Source organism: Bactrocera tryoni, chromosome 1 (genome assembly GCF_016617805.1).
Source record: "Bactrocera tryoni isolate S06 chromosome 1, CSIRO_BtryS06_freeze2, whole genome shotgun sequence".
Lineage (NCBI taxonomy): Eukaryota > Metazoa > Arthropoda > Insecta > Diptera > Tephritidae > Bactrocera > Bactrocera tryoni.
In genome coordinates, this window is record NC_052499.1 from 1,316,844 (window position 1) to 1,342,139 (window position 25,296).

The following is a 25,296-nucleotide window of genomic DNA, read 5'->3' on the forward strand; positions in this document are numbered from 1 at the left end:
GAATATAGAGAACAACACGAACACGTAGGCATTAACACGCAAAGCAAACACGGCACACACACGAAGGAAGGAGGTGGGAAATCGCAGACGTAACTAATAAACAAGCAAATAAATTCTCATAAGTGTTGGGTAATAGTCTGGCAGCACCACTTACCAAGGACACGCACACAAGTCAGCATGAAATCCAGAAGGCCGAGAAATGGCGACGTCTAATGATGTGAAAACCAGCGAGTGAAGTGATCGAAATTGTAGTCAGCCAACTTATGAAGGGGCAAGTGTGTGTATGTGTGCGTGGCAGTGAGGCCATTGTGGATACTCGTGATAAAGTCAAAGCGAAAAACGCCCCAGTTGTAAAGGAATCAGCGCGAATAAGCAAGTCGACGCATGAACGAGTGGAATGACAAATATCTTGCTGACAGAACTAATCAAAATGGCTGCTACAGACAGTCAAGCATAATGGCGGGGGTCCGACTCGAAAGTGGTGCAAAACATTAGAAGAATGTACGAACGGCGCGCGTAAGTATCAGTGCACTTTCGGTAATTGAAAGAACAAAAACAACAAATACGTAAGAAAAGTGGGCGACAGATGAGCGACAAAGAGCATATAAAAGTAAAAGTGTTTTAATGATATGCGGGCAGGAAGAGTTGAAAGCAAACAAATGGACAATAGTGCGCTCAAGGATCCAGAAGGGACTGCGCCAACAACAATAAAATATATATGAGCGTATAAGAGCAACATGTGAGGATGTCCAACTTTTCAACTTGTTTACCCAAGCGCTAGATCGCGACAGACAAGACACTGATAAGTATCAAAGACTCCTAGAAAAAGGCGGAGACGCTGCAATGCAATGAGTTATGGAAGTGCAAGTGGTGTGCTGATTATGGAGGTGTGGCGCTCCGCAGGAAATATGATACGTTGAAGTTAGTGTACAAAGACTTTCAAGGCTAAAGAAACGAAAAATATCATAAAAGTAAACAATACAAAGTAATATTGAAACGAAACACACAAAATTGAACTAGAAAAAGGTAAATTTAAGAGTGTAAAAAAGGAAATCGTAATAAAAGAAGGCGAATTGAAGCGCAATGTGAAAAACCCGCCAAAATTAAACATTAGCAGATCAAAGATGAAAAGATGTCGGAGATGTGCATGAGAAAAATTGGAAAAAATCGAGTGCTTGCATAAACACGGAAAGGGCGGGCAAGTGTTGCAGTTTGCGTAGAGAAAGCGCAGACTTCTTTACACTTTGTCAATGAATTTTTGTACTTACACACATATAAGCTCATTGAACGAGAAAGTAAATAAGCCAAAAGCGTGAAAATAAAATATTTGCAGTGAAAAAAGTAGGAACAGGGAAATAAGGAAAACGAACAAGTAAAAATAGCGGTGAAAATGCTTTTGAAGAAACAAGAAATTATACGGTTTGAGCTTAAATTGGTGGACAAAACATACAAGTCATATCAAGCAATAAAATCACATTCTCTCGGATTCAATACGGTAGGTATGCTGAAACTAGTGCGATTCAGTCCCATACTAACATGTTTTATATGCAAGTATTTCTAATGCGACACTCCAATATGCAAATATGTATTTTACTTAAAGTAAAAGCTCTAATTGAAGGGAACGAATTATTTTTAATAAAGTAACAAAGATAGTATGATGATTCCTAAAATTCAGTGAAATCACGCATCTCTTTATTCGTATTAATTCATGTGGAAAGTTTACAGCGAAAGACTTCGAAATAATATTAAAAAACAATATAATAACGGTAAATATATTTAATATGTTCAGAAATCATATACCTTTATCAATGTCATGTTTCCAAATAAACTTTAGAAAAGGTCCAACGTCCAACGAGACCTTATACATATATATTTTGCAAAACGAGGAGAAACTTTTCTGATACTTAGCAGCTGGGATAAACAAAATGTCAAAAAGAAGTTATATTGATGATTTTCATCAGCATTCCTTTAATTGAACAAACATAATGCTGAAAAATCTGCTAGGAAATACAACACTGACATCGTGTCGTTGACTTACATTAGAGAACCAAGAGCCATAAAATCCTGCGAATATGAGTGTAGAATAAATGAGAGAAATATTATTAACACATTTTACTACATAAATATGTTATGAGAGTCTTAAGTTGCTGGGTTCACCATTTAAAATAGGTGGATCTATTGATATTTGAAAGCAAATCAAAGGATTCCAGACAGTAATTTGTTCATTTGTGTTAGTGTGAGTATATGCGACTGGAGTTGTTGTTAAATAACAAGATTAGCATTACAAGTGTGGAAACATGTTGCTACCGAAATGGAAATAAATAACTGTATATTTGCGTATTAGCAATAGCAATAAGAAATATAGTAGAAATACACCAATTGGAAAGACAGGGCGTATGAGTAACGCCGGGCGATGGCAGCACATTTTTATACACTGACATTTGTATGAAGGGGCTATTCTACTCTGGAATTTGAAAAATTTGATTTTTTTTCATATATTTAAAGTTTAGACCCTTAAGAAAATATCCTAAAAAGGATTTTTAAAAATTAAAATTATTTTAAGAGCTACAGTTACTTTAGTGACGCAGTACGCAGCCCGGTTCGGCCGCATCGAATTTTTTAAACGCGTTTTTCTCGAAACTACTTTTTTCCACACGATCCGGCATTATCTCAACCGATTTACTTGAAATTTTGTGTGAACCTTCTTTATATAATTCTTTCAGGAATTTCAAAAAAAAAAGCGTAAAAAATGATTTTATTTTCAGGCAGTCGCCATTTTTCAAAAAAAAATTTTTTCGTGTTCCCTGAGGTAGGGACTATAACAGCATCCTTACTGATCAAGAATTTCTTTTGATTTTTTTTCAGACCACCAGGAGAGTTTACACCTGTCTCTCCCCCTCTAATTATTTTAATTTTTAATGTTTTTTTGTAAAATTTGTTTTCTGTATTCTTAAGATATCAATAAAAACATCATAAAAAATGGATAGTAAAATTTAATTGCCTTTTTTTACGACACTTTAAAAATTACCTGAAATGCATGCTTCTGGAGTAGAATACCACCGCAAAGCATCTAAAAACTTGTGACCTTGTGTTGAATAAGCACAATTTCCTGAAGTAGTTCTGCGTTCAGTGATTGAGGTCACGGGATTCAGGAATATACAAACTCACAAAGTGGCATCTTGAAGAAAGTCCTTTAAATAAATACTTTCTAACACCAAATTCCAATATTTCCTTAGAGTACCGAAATATAACAACGACTACAAGTACCTTCAAAATCTGAAATAGTGAGGGTCGGCATGTAATCCTGCGTTAAATATTCCCTTATAAGCATCTACAATTGGCTGCGCGCTTGCCAATGATGGCAACAGTAAAGCAAAAATCGCGGCAACAATTCATGGCTGAGCGACTGTCTGGCGCATTGTGCTCATCTGCTTCTACATATACTTGTACATAATATCAAGCCCCAAAGTGATTCGCCCTATGCCTGGCGAGTGTTTAGCGGTTGTATTGGTTCCTCTTTTCATCCTTATCGCCTCCGTTTTAGTTGTCGGAGCCGATGCTGTTGGCTATCCTGTCATCGTTGGCATTATTCAAATTTTATTTGCGTTCATCAGCAGCTTATTGAATTGTATCCGTAAGCGGAATATAACAGTAACATCATAAGTGTGTATGGCAATGTGCGATTGAATGACTGCGACCATATCCGATTTGCTTATATAATAAGCTTTAGAAACATTTTACTGCCTGAAGGCGAGACGACTGTTGGACCAAGCGCTGCAGATTTATCGTTGTTTTTTGTTTATGCAAACAAATTATATCTGATTTTACAATGTGGCGCACATTCACTGATTTTAAAAATATTGTAAAAGTATATCAACCTAATATCCTGAGCTAAATTTATATATTTTAATTATACAATATATTTTGCTTTATTTATGTATACACGGTTATGTATGCCAGACTCTTGAGCATTACCATGTTTTAGCAAATACAGAATTCTCCACGGCAGAAAAAAATCAAATTCAAAGTTTCTAGAAAGCAACTTAAATTGTCTACAGCTTTCATTGCTTATTTTGCGGTTATCATGGCTGCCATGCATGTGAAGCATGGAGATGCTGGGAGCACAAATGGAAGCTGGCAGGAATAAATCTCCCTTTTGCCAAAAACTGCGCAAACTGTTGAAGACATTCCGAAAACAAGAAACAATATAAATTGAAAGGCAGAAAGAAGCCATAAACTAAAAGTAGATTTTAAGTTAAAACCAAATGCGTAGACAACTGCATACACACTGACATGTGAATATAAGGACTCTTGTGATAGGCGTGTAATTTATGCGAATATAAATTGTACGATGTACTAGAAAATAATATTTATGATTAAAATGAATATTGCTTTTTATATTTCTTTAATTAGAAGCGATTCAAGTACAGTATTTAAAGAACTTAACTTAAGGAAATTTGTAAAAAATTATGTGGCACGAGTACTGTAAGACAAATAAAGCGCCTGAAAGCTATATTCAAAGGGTGTCATAAAGCGATTTGGGTGACAAATATGAGAGGGTGGACAACTTAAAGGTATTGGCTCTCTTAAATAACAGTATCTATCTATATATATAAAATATACCTACGTATTTGCCTAAATACGTATATATATATATGTATATATAGGCAGATGATGAACTTAATTTCCGATTTGGACAGAGTTTATTTTAACGAAAATTTTACTTTTTTCTTCACGGAAAATTCTCAAAAACTTTCACTACACAATCTTTCTGTATTTACCTAATAAAAGTAATAAAAAATAAGAAGCTTAACAGCAGAAGCGTACAAAACTGAAAAGTATAAATCTAACAAAAGCATTGCGATGAAACAAAGCTATACTTTTAAGAATTTAGAGCGCTTTTTGTGCACATATTCCCTCCAAAGTAATGCTTTGTGGCCACTCGACCGCAATTGGCAATTGGCAGACCGAAAGCAAGGATAAATATTTTTCTAACCATGCTTGCCATCAGTATCTGCCTGACTGACAACCAATCCGACGGTTCTTTCAGAAAAAAATGAATTTTACATTTGCATATTCTTATCTCAGCATACGCTGCATACTTTGTACACCCATATACCATACATATGTGGGTGTCGGGCTTTTAGCATTTAGTTAACTCAGTGCGGGCGCGTCGAAGCATTCAGGCATTTGCGTAAGCATACAAAGCCAAAAAGGCCACAAAACAGCTGCCACACGCTCACATATACACACACACACCAAAACGTAAACGTTTGCATATATTTGTCGGTATGCAGTTATGTCGGAATGTGTGTGTATGTAATAGAATCCCAACAAGCAGCTATCATTCCGACACATCAATCGCTCAATCCATCACTGTTGCGAGGGGATTGTTGGGCAGCTACCGTGCTGTGACGTGAACGACAGACGATAGCAAACAACGGCGCACACACAAACACACACTCTTACAAAAAGTGAAGCTCACTCACATTCTAACAGTGTCTGCCAAACGCACCCACACGCCCCCACACACTCATAGGCAGCCATATTCATTTCCGCCCAATCTCGCCTTACACCGCCTGCACTCAATCGCTTATCTCTGTGGCAACATTCATATTCAGCGTTACACCTCCAATCCCACTGCCGGCCGCTTTCTACATCATGTAATTGACGAGAATTTGTTGCTGTTTTTTATTGTAAATATTTAAATACTTTTAAAGTTTGGCAGTCTGTTTGGACGTTACATAACACACACTTACCTCTGACATAATATTTAATTTTTTATCGGCTCAGCTTTGGTTTTCGTGAACATTGCCTACAACAACACCTCGCATGTGTAAGTAATATCTACAGTTCATACTGTTCTTGTTCATTCTGTCAATCAAAAAACTGTGATGGGAAGCCTTATTGTACCTTGACACTCTGCAATCAATATTCCAAATTGGTAAGGCAAACAATATTGAAATAAATAAGCAAATATTTTAACAAATAAATGCAAAAAATGTACAAGAAAGGAAATGTAAAACCATTTTAGCCTATAATAGTGATTGCAGAAGGTTTGCTTGACTAAAGTAAGCAAGCTGCTGGCAAATAAAATTCATAAAGAGATTGTTATAATAACGCTTTTGTTCATTTTTGGTATTGTTGTTTTATGAAGCATAAAGTATTTTCTTAAAATTGTATTGTATTCCTCAACGAATTATTTTATAAAATCAATGAAGCTTTCTTTGCCATTTTGTGGAGCCAAGATATGCATATTCGCTAAGTTTTTATTAAGTTTGACAATATGCCTCATTGTAGGCAACTGTTTTATTCTCCAAATACAATTGGTTGCCTACATTCAAGGTGTATTTAAATAATTTTGATAAACCTAAGCGTCTCACCTGTTATGGGTTTCAGTAAGAATACCAGAGCCAATTATCGCTAGAAACTATGTTACCTTCGCAGTTGAAGGCATTATTACTTGGCTGAGTATTTTATTATTATACAACTGCTGGGAAATAAACGAAGGCTGCTTAAATGATGCCTCCACTTAATAATTGTTCAGCAGAATGCATTTGTCAGAGTTTATACTTGTACTTTGGGTAGACGTCCACGCTAAAATTATAATTAATTGAACAGTCCGCCTTATTGTAGGCTTTGTGATTGTGTTTGCTTTATTAAACATTAAACTAAAATAATTGATCGATTCGAAACAGTTCAATGTATGTACATACATAAGTATATTAAACTGTTGCGCACAGTTTGATGCACAGTTGAGTTCTGAACATTACATTCCACAAATTAAGTGTAGATTGCTAGAATGACTAACATATCGGCAATAAAATAATGTACTTGATGCCAACATATGTATGTCGTTTAGTGCCTAATAAAGTTACACACAACACTTGCTAATACTTCCTCTTCCTGGCATGTGTAGTCACATGTGCCATCCATCTTATCCGGCTTGTCAACCATCATCAAAATGTCAGGTTACTTTAATCGTATTGCAAGCACATCATTCAATCAAACACTCTTGTGTTTTTATTTGAATGCAAGCAAATCAAGTTTAATTAACAACGACAGACGAACACTTTAGAGGTTGAGTGGGCAAAAGGAGATGCAAAACGTGTCGCAAACTCGATATTTGCAGAAATACTGACCCAATGAACCGGCTTTGAGATAAATTTAGACATGAACGAAATTAAGGAAAAGTCGCAAATCCTATAGCTAATGAGAGTTTGATTAATTCGTCAAAGAAAAGTTATATTTGGACAACTCACTTCCGCAAGTTGGGAGATAGAGCGATTGCCTTTTTTGTTTGGCGCAACAAAACAATTATTTCTTAGTCCCTTTTTGTAGTTATAATGAGAAACTTTTTTCATTTTCATGTTAATGATTCTACGGCTTTAATCCAATCAACGCGTAGGACAAATACACTCTGACTAATGTCGTAGGTTTTAGTTGGTCGAAGATTAAAAGTAAATGAATGAGATAGGTATATTATCGAAATTTTAAAGTTGGTCATTTTAATGGCAAAAAAACTGCTGTTAAGTAATACTAATAAATAAAAAAGAGAGTTTCAAGCACTCAACTCACAGTAATATTTTTATTTGTTAAAATACATTACCCTTGCATCAAAGTTAGAATTAAGGGGTCAGTAGGGTAATCTTTTTAAAATTTTTTTTTCGGTTCCCTTATACCCTTAGAATTAATGTAGAAACCCACTTTACCATTGGAAGGTTTCGAAAAGGCCCAAAAATAATATTACCGCTCGACGTTCGGAGCGCTCGGAGTGCACACCTTAAACTTTAAACGCGTTTTTTTTTTTTTTTTTCAAAACACACTTTTTTTAAACTGGCGGACATGATTCCGGTCGAACTACCCAACCAATTTGCTTAATTTATTTTTTAAATGTTCAGAAAACGTCTGGCTATCGTCATAATTTTTTCAGATTCATAATTTTTTATAATTTATTGACAATGTTATGACAAAATTTATGTAAAAGGCATGGGAAAAATTAAAAAAAAAACGTTAATTTCTTTTTTATTTACCAACATTTTTTCATAATTCTAGTAGGGACGATAACCATTCACGTACTTTCTAAGAATAAATTGGGTTTTTGTGTTTCAGATGAGCCAAACATGAGAAATCGTGTCCGCGAGTGAAAAAACGCATCTCATTCACCCAGCCATTTCTCCGACAGATGTCAGCAAAAAATTCCGAAAAAATTTGTTTATACACTCCACGATATACCTCATGATATGTGAAAAAAGTTCTGTTGTAGAATAAAAATATGTATGAAAAAACAGGCCAGATTATCCTTTTGACCCCTTAATACTTCACAACAATTAACTGTAGAAATCGATTCGCCCAGGGTTAAAGCGTGTTGAGAAGATTATTAACAACAGATAACCACACCAACCAGTCATCGGAGCACTAGATATTTGAGTTTCCTTGCCAACATTAGACGAATTAACGGGAACGTGTTGAACACAAAACGAACAGCCGAACAAGCAACAGGTCGGGGAGTCGATGGTGTGATTTACCACAAAACACACCACATCCCACACCGCGCGGTGGTTCCACATATCGATTGCACATATGGGGGTTCACACATACCTACAGTCAACTTACCCAGGCGGCTTCAAAATGAGTGAAAGGGGAAATATCAGATGAATGGTTGAGAATAGCACGCTGATGACCTTGCGCCGTGCGGGGTTTGCTGAAGGTCCAAATTGACTTGTTTGCACTTTAGCAAAACGCACACATTCATACGGGCACACCAGCTTTTAGCTTATGTAATGGAGAAATCGACTGAACTGTCAACGGTTAATTCAGAAAGTAGACATACTTATATAAGTATGTGCGTGTGGCCGATTGTCATAATCAAACGGCAATCATGGCAAACAAAATCCGTAGGAAATTAAATTCTTATCGAATGTCACATGCGTTTGCGTTGAGTTTCGAGACTCAAGTTTAACAGCTGACTGAGCAGGAAGACACCTTTTGGAAAATGAAATTGAATTCTCCGTAAAAGCATTGCCCAATGGACTTGGCAGCCAACAAGACAAGCACGATTTAATTAGAAATTTAATCAAATATTGACCTTCGTTAAATTTTGTACGAATGACATTGCATAATTTTAGCTTCAGCTTACAACGCATGCTATATGAATGTGTATAAGTACTTTGGAATTTTGCAATTTTGCTTAATGAATCACGTGCTTGTCTTATGTAAATTGACCAAATGCTGTTCAGTCGCTTAATGATGGCATTGAAACTCCAATTGAAATACTACATTTCCTTAGATGCACGCCAGCAATGCCCAAAAGTATGCAAGCAATATTGCACTTCAAAATTGACTGCGAAAAGCAGCAAGCCAAATGAAAGCAATGATTTTCAACATCAAATAAATGCCGGAGCCACCGGAATGCGAATATAAGTGGAAAATACCTCATGTAATTGAAGAAATACCACAAATATTAGACTTCCTTTGACAATTCCGTTTCTACTGAAAATTACTGCAAACATGTCAGAGCAATAATTGATAGAGATATTATATAATATTATATATAAACATATTATACTAAATATAAGCAATAACAACATATAAACACTTTATGAAGTTATCGAAATATGTTTGTATATGCGCCTAAAATTCTGCAACGCAATGCTAATGAAAAGTGATATGCAGACAGAGGAAGCAGTTACTTAATAGTCGACTTACTTGTGGAAAACCTCTCTTCTGAGGACAGTTTTTTGAGATATATCTGGACCCTTCACACAAATCTCAGAAGAAAAGATTCGCAAAAATTGGACGACGTCTGATTTCAAGTACACTCTAAATATTTTAATTTTGAACCTTTGGGATATTTTAACTTAACGACGCCTCCACCTCCAATCCGCTACACAAATAACACGTCAGTCACATCACGAGGCATTGGCACTTCCGGATCCAATAAACCGGCAATCGAGTCCTTTACACATTTCACTATAAATATGGGCAAATAAAATGTTATTGCCGCCACAAGGGCATGTGCGCTAACAGTGGCAATACAGCGAAGGTTGAAGGCGCAGGGCGAGAGTGAGCAACGGATATACACGTGTCGTTTCAGAGTTCCCCATAACGGTGTGTATTCATATGTGAAGTGTATATTACGCGCGGCGTATTAAGTGTTCACAGTCAATTGACAGACATGAATGTCAACAGTGCAATATTAATAATTACAAGTACAACAACAAGCACAGCAAGAGCAAGCATTTTGCAGTAAACGAGCAAACAACCGGCCATTGCGCGAACGTAATGCGCAAGCAAACTGAATTTCTTCGCAGTAAGGCTAGTGGTGTTGTGATTTGGCATCCCGATTTTCGGGATCCTCATTTTCAGGCATCTCCTTATCGTTCATAACAATTTTCACACTAATATTGGATAGTCGAAAAAGTTTTTTCGTATTTCTAATCAAATTTTTACTTATTTTTTTATATTTATACAAATAAACAAATATGTTCCATTTTGGTCGACCACTTTTTGCTGTTTGTCCGCAAGAGACATTATTGCATCAATGTAAAACTTTCATCAGTGTAAATCGAAATTCCGAAATTTCCAGAACGGAAGCGAGCGAACCATTACAGTGTTACACGAATTGATACAGCATCGCCTCCGTAAACTTCACAAATTTCATTGGCGATTTGCGTGGCATTCTTCCCTTTTTATATAAACATTTCAAAATATAGCGAATTATTTCATTATTTTCGAATTTAATTTTTTTTGGTTGAAGCTTAAAATCTCACCTTCTCAACACTATATGGTATGACACAATGTGATTGGTAGCACGAAACGTCTGCAACGACATCTATTCACAAAATACGAAAATACTTTTTCGACTACCATATATAATATATTTTGAAATCTGGTGCATTGTGCTCTGGTTATATGTATATATAGAAAGACTTCCGTATTTGCATAAAGCAGAAGTCAAGCTAACGGATACAATTTGCGGGGTCCTGAGATAGCATTTAGAAGGGAACGCCTATGAAAAAATATGTTTATGAGAATGTATATAAACTAATCAGGATATTATTATTTTGAAAATTTCGGTATAGAAAATTCAAAATATCGGATTTTTTAATTGCGATTTTTTATATTTTTCTCTACACACTATTTTGGAGTATGTAACATTTTAAAATGGGTTATTTGATGGGTAATAACAAGGTAAACACAGATAAAACAATCACATTTTTATATATGTTGCATATGCACAGGCGTTCATTGCTTTTAAAGGAATCAGCTAGAAATGAGAAGCATATCATATTATCTTTAAAAATAATCTTTAGAAGTGGAAGGGAATCGGTGTCAACGACTTTAAAGTTCCCCACATTAACACACATATAGCACGCGAGTACATACACTCAATAATACATATTTACATATATGCGAAGGCAGATACAGCCACAGTTGCCTTTCGAAAACACTTGTACATGTGTGCCACATTAGGTGAATGTACAAATTCGTACACGCAGACGCATAAATATATGTATACAAAATGCCTGTGGGGAGTGGCAAACACACCTGTTGGATGCAATCAGTCATACAACGAGCCGTTCTTTATGTCAAGCTACAATTTGCGGCATCAATTGCGCCCCAGTTAGTGCAGCATACACCAGGGTGCAACAAAGCACAACAGGTACGTGTGCAACAAAAGCTACGTAATTACATTGCAAGTTGAAATTCCCGACACTTCTTGCATTTCACACACGCATTGCAGGCAGCACTTCCATCCACCCTTTCGAAGCGCAGCGACTGCACTTGCAACATCACGCTTTTATGCAACACACTTGTATACAAATTAGCTTAATTGGGCTATAACGTGATGCAAATAAGCTAATAACACCACAGGGACACACACACACACACCCAGGTAAATGCGAGCGCTCCACGGCAGGCTACCACTCCACTCCCCGCGCACATGCTTCCAAAAAATTAATTTTCCTCTCTGTTGCAACACATGTCGGCGTTGCTCGACGCGTGCGCTTGGGGAGTGGCAGCATGTTTCCCCACATTGGTAAGTGACTCAGTGGTGTGGCGAACACAATTTGAGTAAGCGTTAATTTATACGCGACTTTCAACAAGTTATTGGCACACATTAGCACCCCTCAGGCATTCGCTCAAACTCTTTTGTTTGTGGCACGCAAAAGCAATCAAATCATGCATGCAAATGCAATAACATATGAATTGTTATTATGTAATAGCAGCGCTGTTTTATTTATTGGTCGGCAGCGGCAACATCATTTGTTGCACAAATCACTTCCGAAACGTGTTTTGCGTGTTGTGGTAAATTAATTATGAAGCATTGTCTGCACAGAGCTTTACATATTGTACAATATATCCGCTCTTGTTGTTGTTATTATGGTATCAGCATAATTATTCTTGTTTATAATGATTGGAATTTCCGTTTTGGTGGCGTAAACTGAATAAAAATAATATGCGGTATACAAAAATATAGCATACAAATAGGCGCATGAGAGTAAATATCTAAACAAACAAGTGTAATATGAATAAATAACGATTGAATATTACACAATCAGCGCAAATAAAGTACGATACTGAAATTATTGCTTCAGCGCCTAAAAATATGTTACTATAAAATCACAGAACACAACAAAGTAGCATAGAGAAATACGATTAACAACTTTCGAGAATAGAACATTTTCAAAAAGAGGCTTAAATGTAGAAAAAAATGCATAGGAGTAAAACTTCTAAGAGACTCATGTAAAAGTACATCATTTATATGCAATATTACATTTATATCCGATTTGTATGAATCGATTGAATTAAAACATATCATGGAATTACCAAAGAACAACATATAACAGCCATGTTAATTACAAACGATTAGATTCACTTTTGGATTTTATTAGATAATTCATTTATTTATAATACGTCAGAATTGGGGAATCATATTTAGTAAATGTGTTTAATGCAAATTCCAGGCTCACATTCAAAGCCAGGTCCTTCTCCACTTGGTCCTTCCAACGGAGTGGAGGTCTTCCTCTTCCTCTGCTTCCCCCGGCGGGTACAGCGTCGAATACTTTCAGAGCTGGAGTGTTTTCTTCCATCCGGACAACATGACCTAGCCAGCGTAGCCGCTGTCTTTTAATTCGCTGAACTATGTCGATGTCGTCGTATATCTCGTACAGCTCATCGTTCCATCGAATGAGGTATTCGCCGTGGCTAACGCGCAATGGACCATAAATCTTTCGCAGAACTTTTCTCTCGAAAACTCGCAACGTCGACTCATCCGTTGTTGACATCGTCCAAGACTCTGCACCATATAGCAGGACGGGAATTATGAGTGACTTATAGAGTTTGGTTTTTGTTTGTCGAGAGAGGACTTTGCTTCTCAATTGCCTACTCAGTCCGAAGTAACACCTGTTGGCAAGAGCTATTCTGCGTTGGATTTCTAGGCTGACATTGTTGGTGGTGTTTACGCTGGTTCCAAGGTAGACGAAATTATCTACAACTTCAAAGTTATGACTGTCAACAGTGATGTGAGTGCCAAGGCGCGAGTGCGACGACTGTTTGCTTGATGACAGGAGATATTTCGTCTTGCCCTCGTTCACTGCCAGACCCATTTCTTTTGCTTCCTTGTCCAGCCTGGAGAAAGCAGAACTAACGGCGCGGGTGTTGAGGCCGATGATATCAATATCACTCCATCCTCTCAGGCTCACATTAGCTTCCAAAAATTGTCATAAGAATAAGCTTCTCAGATGAAAGGATTTTTCTACTTCCAAACCAAAAGAAATAATTCTTGTAATGCTAAAGTCGTTAAGGTTTTAGTATTTTCTATATTAGTAAACATCCTCAACTGGTCCTTGAAAAGCTTTTAACTCGAATTATTCTTCCGATAGCTTCTCATATTTGAAGAACTATTGTTTAATAATTTAGTTTGCCTACCGTCACTGAAGCCTCTTAGCTTACGTTAAAGGCCAAGCAACAAGGTCGAATCGAAGTAAATGCGCCTAATTGTATGCCATAATTAATACAAATCGAATGACCGGAGGATTGTGAAAAATTCCAAAGTGCTGAACCTTGTTAGGCTGGAAACTTGCTGAGTTTGGATAAATTCTGTGTGCATTGTTGTTGTTGCGCGAAAGCAAAGTCCCAAATGGACGGCATGGCAAATTAGTATACACATACATATATATGTGTGTGCGCTCCACTACTAGGAAGCAATGCTCGTCAAAATACTCGCAAAAGGAAATCGTGAAATGAGCAAGAGTCTAACTAGCTGCTCGTAGCCAGTTAGCGCTCTGTGCTAACAAAAGCCTTTATCGCCATCAGTTATAGCGCAATAGCAGCGACAACAACAAGTACGCAACAAACACATACATAAATCCACAGTAAAATCGATGCGCTTCGAGTATTTCATTGTCAGCAGCCAAAGTGAGTGAAAATGGAGGACTTTATTCAGCAAAAATTTCGCGCACACACATACACACACACACACACACAGGTATGTACATAAATGCAAATGCAATGCTACTCAGTGCAATCAACAACAGCTATTGGCAGCAATCGACATAATTTGCCAGCGCCCGGCATCAGCGCTAATGAAGCCGGCGACGGCCTCGAACACCAATACGGGTCTGTTTGATTGTATGGGTGTGAGTGATAGCGAGTATTGCGGAGGATGTGTGTGTGCGGCTTGATTGAATTAACCCAATAACAAATTGAAAGTGAGTAAAAGAAACGGTAACGGAAACAGCAAAAAAAGACAACAACACAAAACGTTTCACAACAACAGCAGTATCATATTATATAACTGTGAACCGCGACGTTGTACAAATTCACGCAGACATGCATATCTTTTTATGATTACCAATTTATCAGCGCTTAGCCCAAGTTAAATCCAACACATTTGCTTGCCTTTGCATTTTCACAGCAAAAGCTGAGCTGAGCGCTGGCATTGCGTTGTTGTTGCTCTATTCGCGTCGCATCTACCATATTCGCTTCATCCCCAATGTTCAGCCGATTATTGGCAATAGTAAGCGGATCTGCTGTGGATAAAATTGTGATAAGTGTTGGCAAACGATGACGATTACAAGAGCTAAGCTCCGATAGTGGCGGCAACAACAACAAAAGCAAGTACCGAGTTACAAACGTGAAGTGTTGCAGATTCGGCACGAGTAGTTCCTGTTGTACAGAATTACAATTCTTCTTTATTATTTACGCTAATTAAAGTTTTCAGATTCCAGATTTAATCACAGTGACGCTTTAAGGAAGACATAGTGAGGTAAATAATGCTTGTTGAAGAAATCTTCTTGGCATTGTGACTCTTTTATATTTAGATGGTTATACAATGCCTTAAAATTTACAAGTTATGATGTCACTGTTTTGAACCACCATCCCTTAATCAAGAGCTAATCGAGTCTACTTTATTACAGCCAATATCTTCGAAATTTGCAGGAAAACAAAAAAAAAAAAAACAAGAAAGAACGTTAACTTCGGCTGCACCGAAGCTAATATACCCTTCACAGGTGCATTTCTTTTAGTAACTATGTGTTTTACTACATCTAAAGATAAAGCTATATGCTATAGTGAGCCGATCTGAACAATTTCTTCCGATATTACATTATTTCTATGAACAATAGCTCATACCAAATTTCGTGAAGATATATCGTCAAATGCGAAAGTTTTGCACACAAGCCCTTGATTCCGATCGTTCGGTTTGTATGGCAGCTATATGCTATAGTGAGCCGATCGGAACAGTTTCTTTGGATATTACATTGTTGCCTTAGAAAATAACCTGTGCCAACTTTTGTGAAGATACCTTGTCAAATGAATAAGTTTTCCATACAAGAACCTAATTCCGATCGTTCCGTTTGTATGGCAGCTATATTTTATACTGATCCGATATCGGCCGTTCCGACAAATGAGCAGCTTCTTGAAAAGAAAATTACATTTGCAAAATTTCAAAACGATATCTTAAAAACTGAGGGACTAGTTCGTACATATACAGACAGACGTACAGACGGACATGGCTAAATCGACTCCGCTCAACATACTGATCATTTATATACATATGTATGTATATACTTTATAGGGTTTTCGACGCTTCCTTCTGGGTGTTAAAAACTTCGTGACAAACTTAATATACCCTGTTCAAGGTATAAAAATGTATTTTTTGGTTTTGGTCGTGTTAGTGATATCTGTAATCTCACGTCGTGCTTAGTACAGCTTCAATTTAGCCAACTGATCCCCAATGGGTGAAATTAAATAACGTCATGACTTTTGAGTTTCTGTGCGCTGGTTTTGTCTAAGTTCAGATAACCTCCCTTTGGAGAAAGCCTTTTGTCGAATTTTGGGAGGGGAACCCAATTATTTGAATATGAGTTGAAATCAAGTTGGCGTACAAAGCTACTTTTTTCTAAAAAAATTACAGCGAATGCAAAAAGTTATAGTTTTAAGCACAACCATTTGGCAAAATTTTCGAATGAGCCTTACTATGTACTAATTCCCATTAAAATTTCCCTTACACTACTACTGCAAAGCAAAAACAACATTTTATTATAGTTTGCTTGACATACGCGGCACTTTAAAAAGTTTGCAGAAAATTTTATACTCATTTCACATCTGGGAGTATGTATGTGTATATATGTATGTATATGTGAGCAGGCAAGTTTTTAATTTAGTTTTCGTTTGAGAGTTCTCACATGCAAACCATGGTATGCGTTACGTTTATGGACGCGTATGTGGGAGTGTTTGTGCATTCCAATTGAGGTTGAAATTTATTATGAGAAAAACTATTTCGATTCACGAGAATGCGTTAATTATACATCCGTTAGCATATTGACGCAAACTTATTTGAATGGGAAAAACTCACTTGCATTCCACTCACACACACATACCACATATCCGTGATGCATATTTGCATTCACAGCTTACATTTCAGCTACTGCGAGGAAGAGGGAAGGGGGGAAGAAAATAAAAGTTTCACCATGTGTGCACTGTCACTTGAAATCAAATTCCCAAGCACACTTGTGCGCCAATGCCCGCTCATTTACACCGCCACAGCCCTCCTCAACGGACTGCGAGCGAGTGGTAAGCGTGGTTGGCGCGGGAAGCTGGGCATATTTGCCTACACTCGAACAGTTTTCATCAGCAGAGCAAACTCATCAACGTGAAGTCCAATGGCTTCTGCAGTGAAATGGAAAAGCGGAATTACACGCGAGTGTTTTACAGCAAAAAAGCAAGAAAGGAATTGCAGCTCGAAGTCAATTGTTGTGGGAATGTGGAAAATTCTATGGAAAATTTGTGTAGGAAACTCATTATTCAAGAAACAACTACACACAAGAGTATCGAAATTGAAATTTTAATTGAAACCTTAATTGAAATCTAATGATTCGATATATTTTTAAAAGTTGACATGCTGGAGGACACACCAACACGCTATAGATCTTAAAATATTAAAATAGACTTCTGATATGTTGAATCAGCATTTATGAGATAAAAATGAACAAATGCCTTTGCAGACACAACCAAAGTCTGGAATTACCACTGCATTGAATGTTTAATACTGTCTCTTAAAGTTTTTCGAAAAGAACCACTTGGTTATAGAAGGAGTAAAAATTTATGTAGGGAAATGCATTGCTTCAGACTGGGATGCGGCGTTACTGTTTAAGTAGTATGCTCCTTGCTCATGCTTACGGGCGGGCACGACCGCAATCTAACGAGCATTACAAAATGACTTTGTGCAAGTGCGCTTACTGTGGGTCAAATCAACAATTGAATAGAATCAGTCTGCTTGCTGGAGTCGAACCAGCATTTTATCTCATCGTTAGTGCTGGTTTTTCGCGCTCATCGTTTGTTCATGTTTGCGAAAATCGGTGTTTATTCGTTGTTTGTTCGTATTCAATGACTCACGCTCTTTGAACAAATGCTAAGTCACTGCCCATCTCTGGTTTTTTTCATAAAAAAATTTAGAGATTACACATAGTAATGCTTTAGTAGTCAAAATAAAATATTAATATTAATATCGTTTTAAAATATATACTCTTTATACCAAATACAGCACATGCTTAGGGCTCCTCCGACCATTGGCTATTGACTACTTTAGGTTGTCTTGTGGAAAGAAATATTTTACTAGAAAGTGGTTACTTGTGAGAATCTTAAACTCTTTTTTGGGAAAAATGCTTCTGGGTGACACAAAAGTCTACTGAAAACATTAAGTTCAATTTCAACACTGTCTTACCTCAGCGCTCGAGTTTCATCATGTCTTACCTGTAATGAAAAAAAATTGCTTTTATAAAAGAAATAGTCATCAATGTATAATATACATATAAAGGTACTGCAGTTCACGAGAGATTATCAGCTATCGCAGTTTAATATAGAGGGAGCAATGAGACCTCACTTTTCTCAATAAAAGGCAGCTGTAAAGCAAATTTGCTTTTGGAAAGAAATGTTAACTTTCTTGTGATATAGAGCTTAGAACAATAAATCTATTTTGCCTCATCACTTTGATAGTTCTTATCACGTATTTTCACGATTATTACGTGTAACCTGCTGAGTCAACAACAATACATGAAACAGAAAATGACAAACGTGTTGAGGCACAGCGCCGCAAAACTATAACAGCATTTACAGAAAGGAATGGCATAAAAGAGATTCTCGACAGGAATGACAAGTTCACACGTTTATACGCCGAAGCAAATATCGGTCATGACGATGTCATTAAACGGAATTTTGTCCAAGAGCAAGATGCCCATTATGACGATGGCAATGCAAAAGAAATAAATGTGTTGACTGCGACAGCAAGGCGCCGCTCACGACACTATTGAAAGCAGCGAAGCGCATCCATGGCACTGAAAGAACTCTGCCACGTGCGCAAGGCATGCCCGAACACAACCCGCCGTCAGCCTTAAATGCGATTTCCAACAACAATAAACACCGACTACGTCTCACTCATTAACACAAATGACGGCAGAATAAGTGGGAAGCAGAAGCATGAATAAGCCCCAAGAGCGGTGAGGAAAGTGGCCAGCAACTGCGGCGGCGGCCAACTGGCTGTCAATGATGTCCGCCATCGAACACAATAAGCAAAGGGCAGGCAAAGGACCAAACGCAGGGCGGAGATCAAAGTATGCTTGCAAATACAACAGCGACGAATACAACAACACACGCCTGCTTGCGGGTGACCAACAACAAACGCAAAGCCTGCGACTGCGAGCGCGACGTAAAGTAAAAAAGCGTTGGCGGGGAGTAGGGTGTTGGGCGCAATTGCAGTGCATGACGATGACATGCCAAACAACAACATGCATGTAATACAGGAAAGAGAGCGTCGCTGACACAGTTCCTGCAGCGTGCGCTCACTTGTTACCGCTGACGTTCGTTTTATGCTAGGCGTGTAAGTACGTGGAGTATGTTGTGTGTTACAAGCATTGTTTGCGAAAGCAAAATGTCAAAAAGCTTAATTAAAATTAATAAAGGCAGCTGATAGCCTTTAGGATCGGCGGAATGCAACAACAATGCTGTGCATTTAAAATTCCGCCCTGGCGCGGTCTCTCTTAAGCAAGTCAAGTGCGCTGAGTTGTTGCCAGACAACAATTAAAAGCGAAATATCATAAAGAAAGAAAATATAATTAAATTGAAAGATTATAAAGTACGGCGGATGGCAAGCATGGGGCAGTTATTGCTGGCCACTGTTGGATCTCTTTACAAGAGAGAGTAATTCCGAAGAATTATAGTATTTGAATTTTCAAAATTTTTTATTACAGAAGAATTGCTTTATGCTTTTTGAACAGCTGTTACGTTACGCAATGCTAATTTTTAACGGTATAAACATTCTCAAAATATAGAAATAAAACATAATAAAAAGAAACTAAATAATATTCAGGTCAAGACGTGTATGCCTTCTTATTCACCTTCAAAATGTTATAATTGATTCACGGCATCCAATTTTTTATTAATTGCAAGTTTTCAAAAGAATATATTATAAATATGACAATACGGAAAATCAAAATAATCACAATATTTTGAATCATTTCGTATTTTTTTATTTCTGTCTAGAATTTTTTTAACTGTTCCGCCAATAACCGATATTCAGAGAGCATAATTTTTTGCTTTCATCATACGCCCTGTGGTCCTCTAATGTCAGTTAACTTTCGAATTGCTTCTCTATTTACATATTGATTATAAAAACTGGCAATCACTTTTTTTAGCAATATTCCGACACAGCATATACACACACATATGTATATAAGTAACGAGTAATCTGCCACTTACAAATTATTAATTTTAGACAATTTGAGATCAATAAATTTCACATAAATCACAAATAGCACAAGTGATCATAAATAATAAATAATCGATAAAAGCTTTTAGTGAATAAATTTCAAGTGAATGCACACGCACACACACACTACTGTATGTACAACCGCAACAAATTGGATATCGGGAGGATTTTTTTAACTTCAACATAGTCAAAATAATTGAGTCTAGTAATCTCTCTCTCAATTGATTAAATTTAATGAAACGGAAAATAGCAAAATTATTTGGATATAAAATTCCGAAATAAATGCTCACACAATGGCAACAGTGGCAGCTGTTGAATTCATTATTGAGTTTTATTAGCCAACAGCAAGTGAAATAAACGGTACTTGCTTACGCTGACATAAAGTTGGACGATAAATTCGAGAGGCCTAAAGCATTGCAACTATTTCAGTCTTTTTTTTGCCTTCTTCCAATTTCCTCTAAAGGTTAGTGAAAGAAATGCAGGACTTGCTAAAATGGAGATTGAGTGATTTTTAATTAAATTTTGCTGCTTTTAATAACCGAAAGAAATGAAAACATAACTCTAAAAAATGTTGTAGAAATTTATTTGTTGGTAAATGTTGCAAGTATTGCTGCAAATATGCTTGAAACAGATAAATTTCAGCGGGGTACAACCTTTATATGTGAAAAAATGTCACTTGCAAATTTCACTTCTCTCGTTTTGTTTTTTTTTTTTCAATTTTTAATTTTTTTTATGTTTTAATTTTTTAACTGAAAATAACAATTTAATGAACGATTTGAAAGCCAGATGTAAAATTTGAAAGTATTGTAGGCAATTAGTTACTAACAATAAATAGCAAATTAAGAATATACAAATGAAATTGAAATTCGAAAAAGGTGGCAACACCAGCCACACAAGCCATGGATTGTGGCTAGCAGTCAACTGCTAGATGACATGATTTCACAATTAGTCACGCAAGCAAGCAAGCAAAAAAAACAATAATAAATATCGCCTAAAAGTCGGCAATAAAAAACTGAAAACGCATTATTACTTATATAAAATGGAAAATACAATTAGCGCGCTGAACACAAAGAATGACATTAACAATACTACGACATATGTAGCGAACAAATTATATAAGCTCTAATGTGGTGGCTTGGGTCTGAGTGTTGCAACTGTTTAAGGGTTCTATATAAGCATTACATCGTATAAGCTCGTACATGAATATATAAATGTGTGTGTGACTATGTGAAAATCATAAGTCAAAATTGAATGTAAATTGCTTCATATGGCAGACTATCTGCAAATAAACGCGGCAGTGTGTGTATGCATGTATGTATGTAGGTATGACATGTATAGCACAAATTATGCTTAACACTTTGCCAACGCACTCATACACACACACGCCACAAGCTCGTTGAACTAAGAATACGCTGCAGATGAAAAACAAGGGCAGTGGAAAAAATATGGCGTTCACACACACATGTACACGCAAAAGCTGTTACTGTTGCTGTTGGAATTTTAAGCGCATTAGCTAAAGCTGCAACAAATTAAATCCTATTCGCCACCACTTTCATAATTTTGACTAAATAAATGGCAATTGGCTTTAGTTCGTTTTTAATACATTTAATTTTAGGCGATCGTTTTTTCAGCGCAAATTTCCAACTCGATTCATTTCGGTTTTTGTTTTGAATATTTCAATTAAAACTTCAATGACCGCTTGATTGTAGCTTATAATCTGGCATTTTCATTGTAAATTAATAACAGTCGCCACGAAATTGGGCCAATAAATATTTGTAAACACTTCTGCGGTTTTTCGCATTTATCGCCAGTAAATAAGTATTGCAGCTTGTACCTTTTTGCTTTCGTTGTTCATTTAGCTGGATTTAGTTTAATTGGCGCTGACATACGCCACATCTTTTATGCGCATTGTTACAGTTAACACACATATCTATGGGCATGCATAATTTGTGGCAGGCACATGTCGAAATGTAAATAATACAAAATAGTCCGAAAACATTCTCTCCTAATTTTTTCATATTTTAATATTACACTACAAAGGGTATAATTTCGATTTTTTATCGACCGGTAATCAATAGTTTTTCTGACATTTTTCTACCAAATTAATTCCGGTAGTCGGCAGTCGGACTCGATTAATAAAACTCAATATGAACTAATAAAAGCAACTAATAAAAGCAGGCAAAAACAAGCAAATCAGCAGCGAGTGCTAGCATTAGCACATTGAGGGTACCAGGCTAACAGGCTATTCATTTTAATTTAGGAAAGTTTTGTTACTTAAAAATTTGTTCCTGCTTCATAAGCATAGCTTCCGTTAGTTCCATATTCCAATTTTTATTATTTTGCTTAATCTCAAAACTGAGATAATAATCCAAATTAGACAAGTGCAACTAGCCACCAAATTGATCATACTTCGTAAATTCATAGCACAAATATTTTTCTCGTTGCGTACTTAGGGAAGCAGATAGGTAGGAATTTAGTAACTAGAAAAGTACCCGAGACTGGTCAGACCAGTGCTGCAAAAATACCTAAAATATTAGCACGGCAAGCTCGAATCACTTCTGAATCACTAGCGGTCGCGTGGATTAAAACGAACAAAAACAAAATAAAACCATGAAAAGGTTTCGCCGCTTTTTTGCTCTCGGAACTCGTCGCCCTAAGCAAACAGTGAGCATACATTTGCACTCGGAGTTGAGCTGAAAACCGCGAGTGCCGCAAAAAGTGCGTCAAAGCCAATGTCATGCGCTGACAGGTATAAACTTTCAATTGTAGTGGGTTATGCGGTTTTTGCGAAAATGTAGAAAAGCACAGAAGCGAAGCAAATCTCAGTGCAAAACTAGCTATGCTCATAAATACTACTCCAAAAATATGGCAAAAAAGATTTCATTCCTACATTCGTATTTCGCTTCAAATTATTGTTGTGAAACGCCAAACAGCTATGATTGCAAATGTCAAATGGTTGGCAAAAAACGCAGCCATATTTTTTTTTAAAATTTGTTGAAAAAGGAAAGCGCCTGTGTGCGATTACGGTAAACCACAAAAGTGGCTGCGAGAAGTCAAACGAATTTGTAATGGAAAAAATGGAAGCGGTGGAAACTTATGCATCAATAGTAGTTTGTGTGGTTGTCGGCTAATGTTGTTGTGGCTCACCACCGGATATGCTCATCAAGTGGTGAACCACAAATAAACAAACTTTCGGGGAAGCATATGGGAGCAATTTTACTTATAAAGAAATTCTTATAAAAAGTAACAGGAAAGTGAAGAAATTAGACACAAGCCACATAACATAACAAGAAGTTGAAAATAAAAATGTTCCAAAAATATTGAAAACCCTCGCAAAGATTCCAAACTCCCCGGCTCCGAAAAGTTTTCCCGCCACTGTTCACCAACGAAAGCTACAATAAATAATCAACAAGGCCGCAGCAATAAAAGCAAGCCAGAAACAAATAACCAATAACGGTAATAAAAAAGTAGATAAGCAATAGAATGGTTGCCATAAATAAAGTGGAACACCGCGAGCCATCGAAAGCAGATGCCAGCCAAATAGATTTGGCCGCAGTCAGGTGGAGGTGCACTGTGGCACAGAGAGGGTTAAGAAAAACAAACGTTGGCGGGATAAAAGCGGATGTCGCAAAAAAAGAAAAGAAATAGTAGAGAACGTTTAAGGGCATTGGCAAGGCAAATATGGTCTGAGAATACAAAAAGCAAAAACGATGGACAAATTTAAATTTTTTCCAAAGAAACCAAACCAACAAAGTTGTGGATATTTTGCTCAATTCTTTTCCAAATTAAAAGTGTGTGTGCAATAACTATTTGCTCGAGAATAAATGATGGTGAAAAAGCAATTTTGCACTTCTTAATTTGTGGCATGCTTGCACAGCGTCTTGCCTTACCATATTTTCACATTCAATCAACTTCTCTCGCATTTCATACACCGTTAATAAGGAATATTTATTGATTCATGAAGTCGCCGGAAATCCGCACATACAAACACAGCGATATATCTTGAGCCATATGCGCGAAATTCTATAAAAAGCACTTATAGTATATAGGCAATGATGCACCGAGGTCACTCAAGAATGGTTAAGAGCCAACAAGCCACCGCAAACACCGTCCAGCTCAAGTGGGTCGTGGAACGAAAATATTTCACATACACAAATATTGATACGCTGCGTCATGCGCAGCAATGCAATGCAATGTCCCGACAACGGGCTCTCGGTGGCCTTTGCAAATATTTTCCCTTTGCGGTTTGCGGAATGTGCATTAAGCAGCGAGCGGGATTGCAGCAGCGGCGCTCGAGTGCATTGAATGTGCTTGAGTCCTCAAGTGAACACGCGCGTCAAGTGGCAGTAGGCCGATCTTGTATGAAAGTGTACCAATGCAAGGGTATATTGGCCTACATCAATCTAATTGGGATTAAGACAAACAGATAAATAAAAAATATTGTCACACCGCTCCACAGTTACTGCTCAAACAACCCATACCAATATAATACCGTACGTTTTTCTTTATTTATATGCCGTACGGCTTTATCCCATTCCAACAATTCACTCGTTTAGTAGCGTTAATATGAAATTCTCAGCCGGCTTATGAGCAAGAATGCTTATTTCCCGCTTAATTGGGACCTCGCCATAAGATACACAAGCTTATTACTGAAAGGCAATTTCCAACCATCAAAATCTTAGAGCGGGTTCATCCATTGGTACTATTCGATCTGTTACTGCGTTCTTTGCTTTGACAATGCCAAATCGGAGTAGCTCCATCAAAACACCACTGATGGTGGTAAAATAGTATGTGGTTCTAACGTATACTCTGGTCACTAAAAAGTCTAAATGGCTACTATTTAAACTCGATGATAGACCTGCCTAATGTCAATTCGTTGACTGAGCAATAAAAGGTTCACAGCTTATGCAACTCTTCTTCGCGGTAAACTTGCCACATTTCTATAAATTAATTATACGAAATGCTAGCAATTATGCGGCATCAGCAACTTTCTTTGTAAGTCTACAAGTTTCTTCTAAAAACTT

General features: G+C 37.0%; 1 protein-coding gene across 3 annotated transcripts in view; it reads right to left on the bottom strand.

Moving 5' to 3' along the window:
* The window catches only part of LOC120770974 (furin-like protease 1), a 264,355-nt gene that overhangs the window by 139,563 nt on the left and 99,496 nt on the right, over positions 1 to 25,296 (bottom strand). Inside the window, exon 1 of one of the 3 annotated variants that reach the window (XM_040098730.1) lies at positions 18,233 to 18,261. The exons of the other annotated variants lie outside the window; for them this stretch is intronic. The gene's annotated coding sequence lies outside the window, so the exon portion shown is untranslated. Of the gene's footprint in view, positions 1 to 18,232; positions 18,262 to 25,296 lie in introns of those variants that run through there. 3 annotated transcript variants of the gene reach the window in all.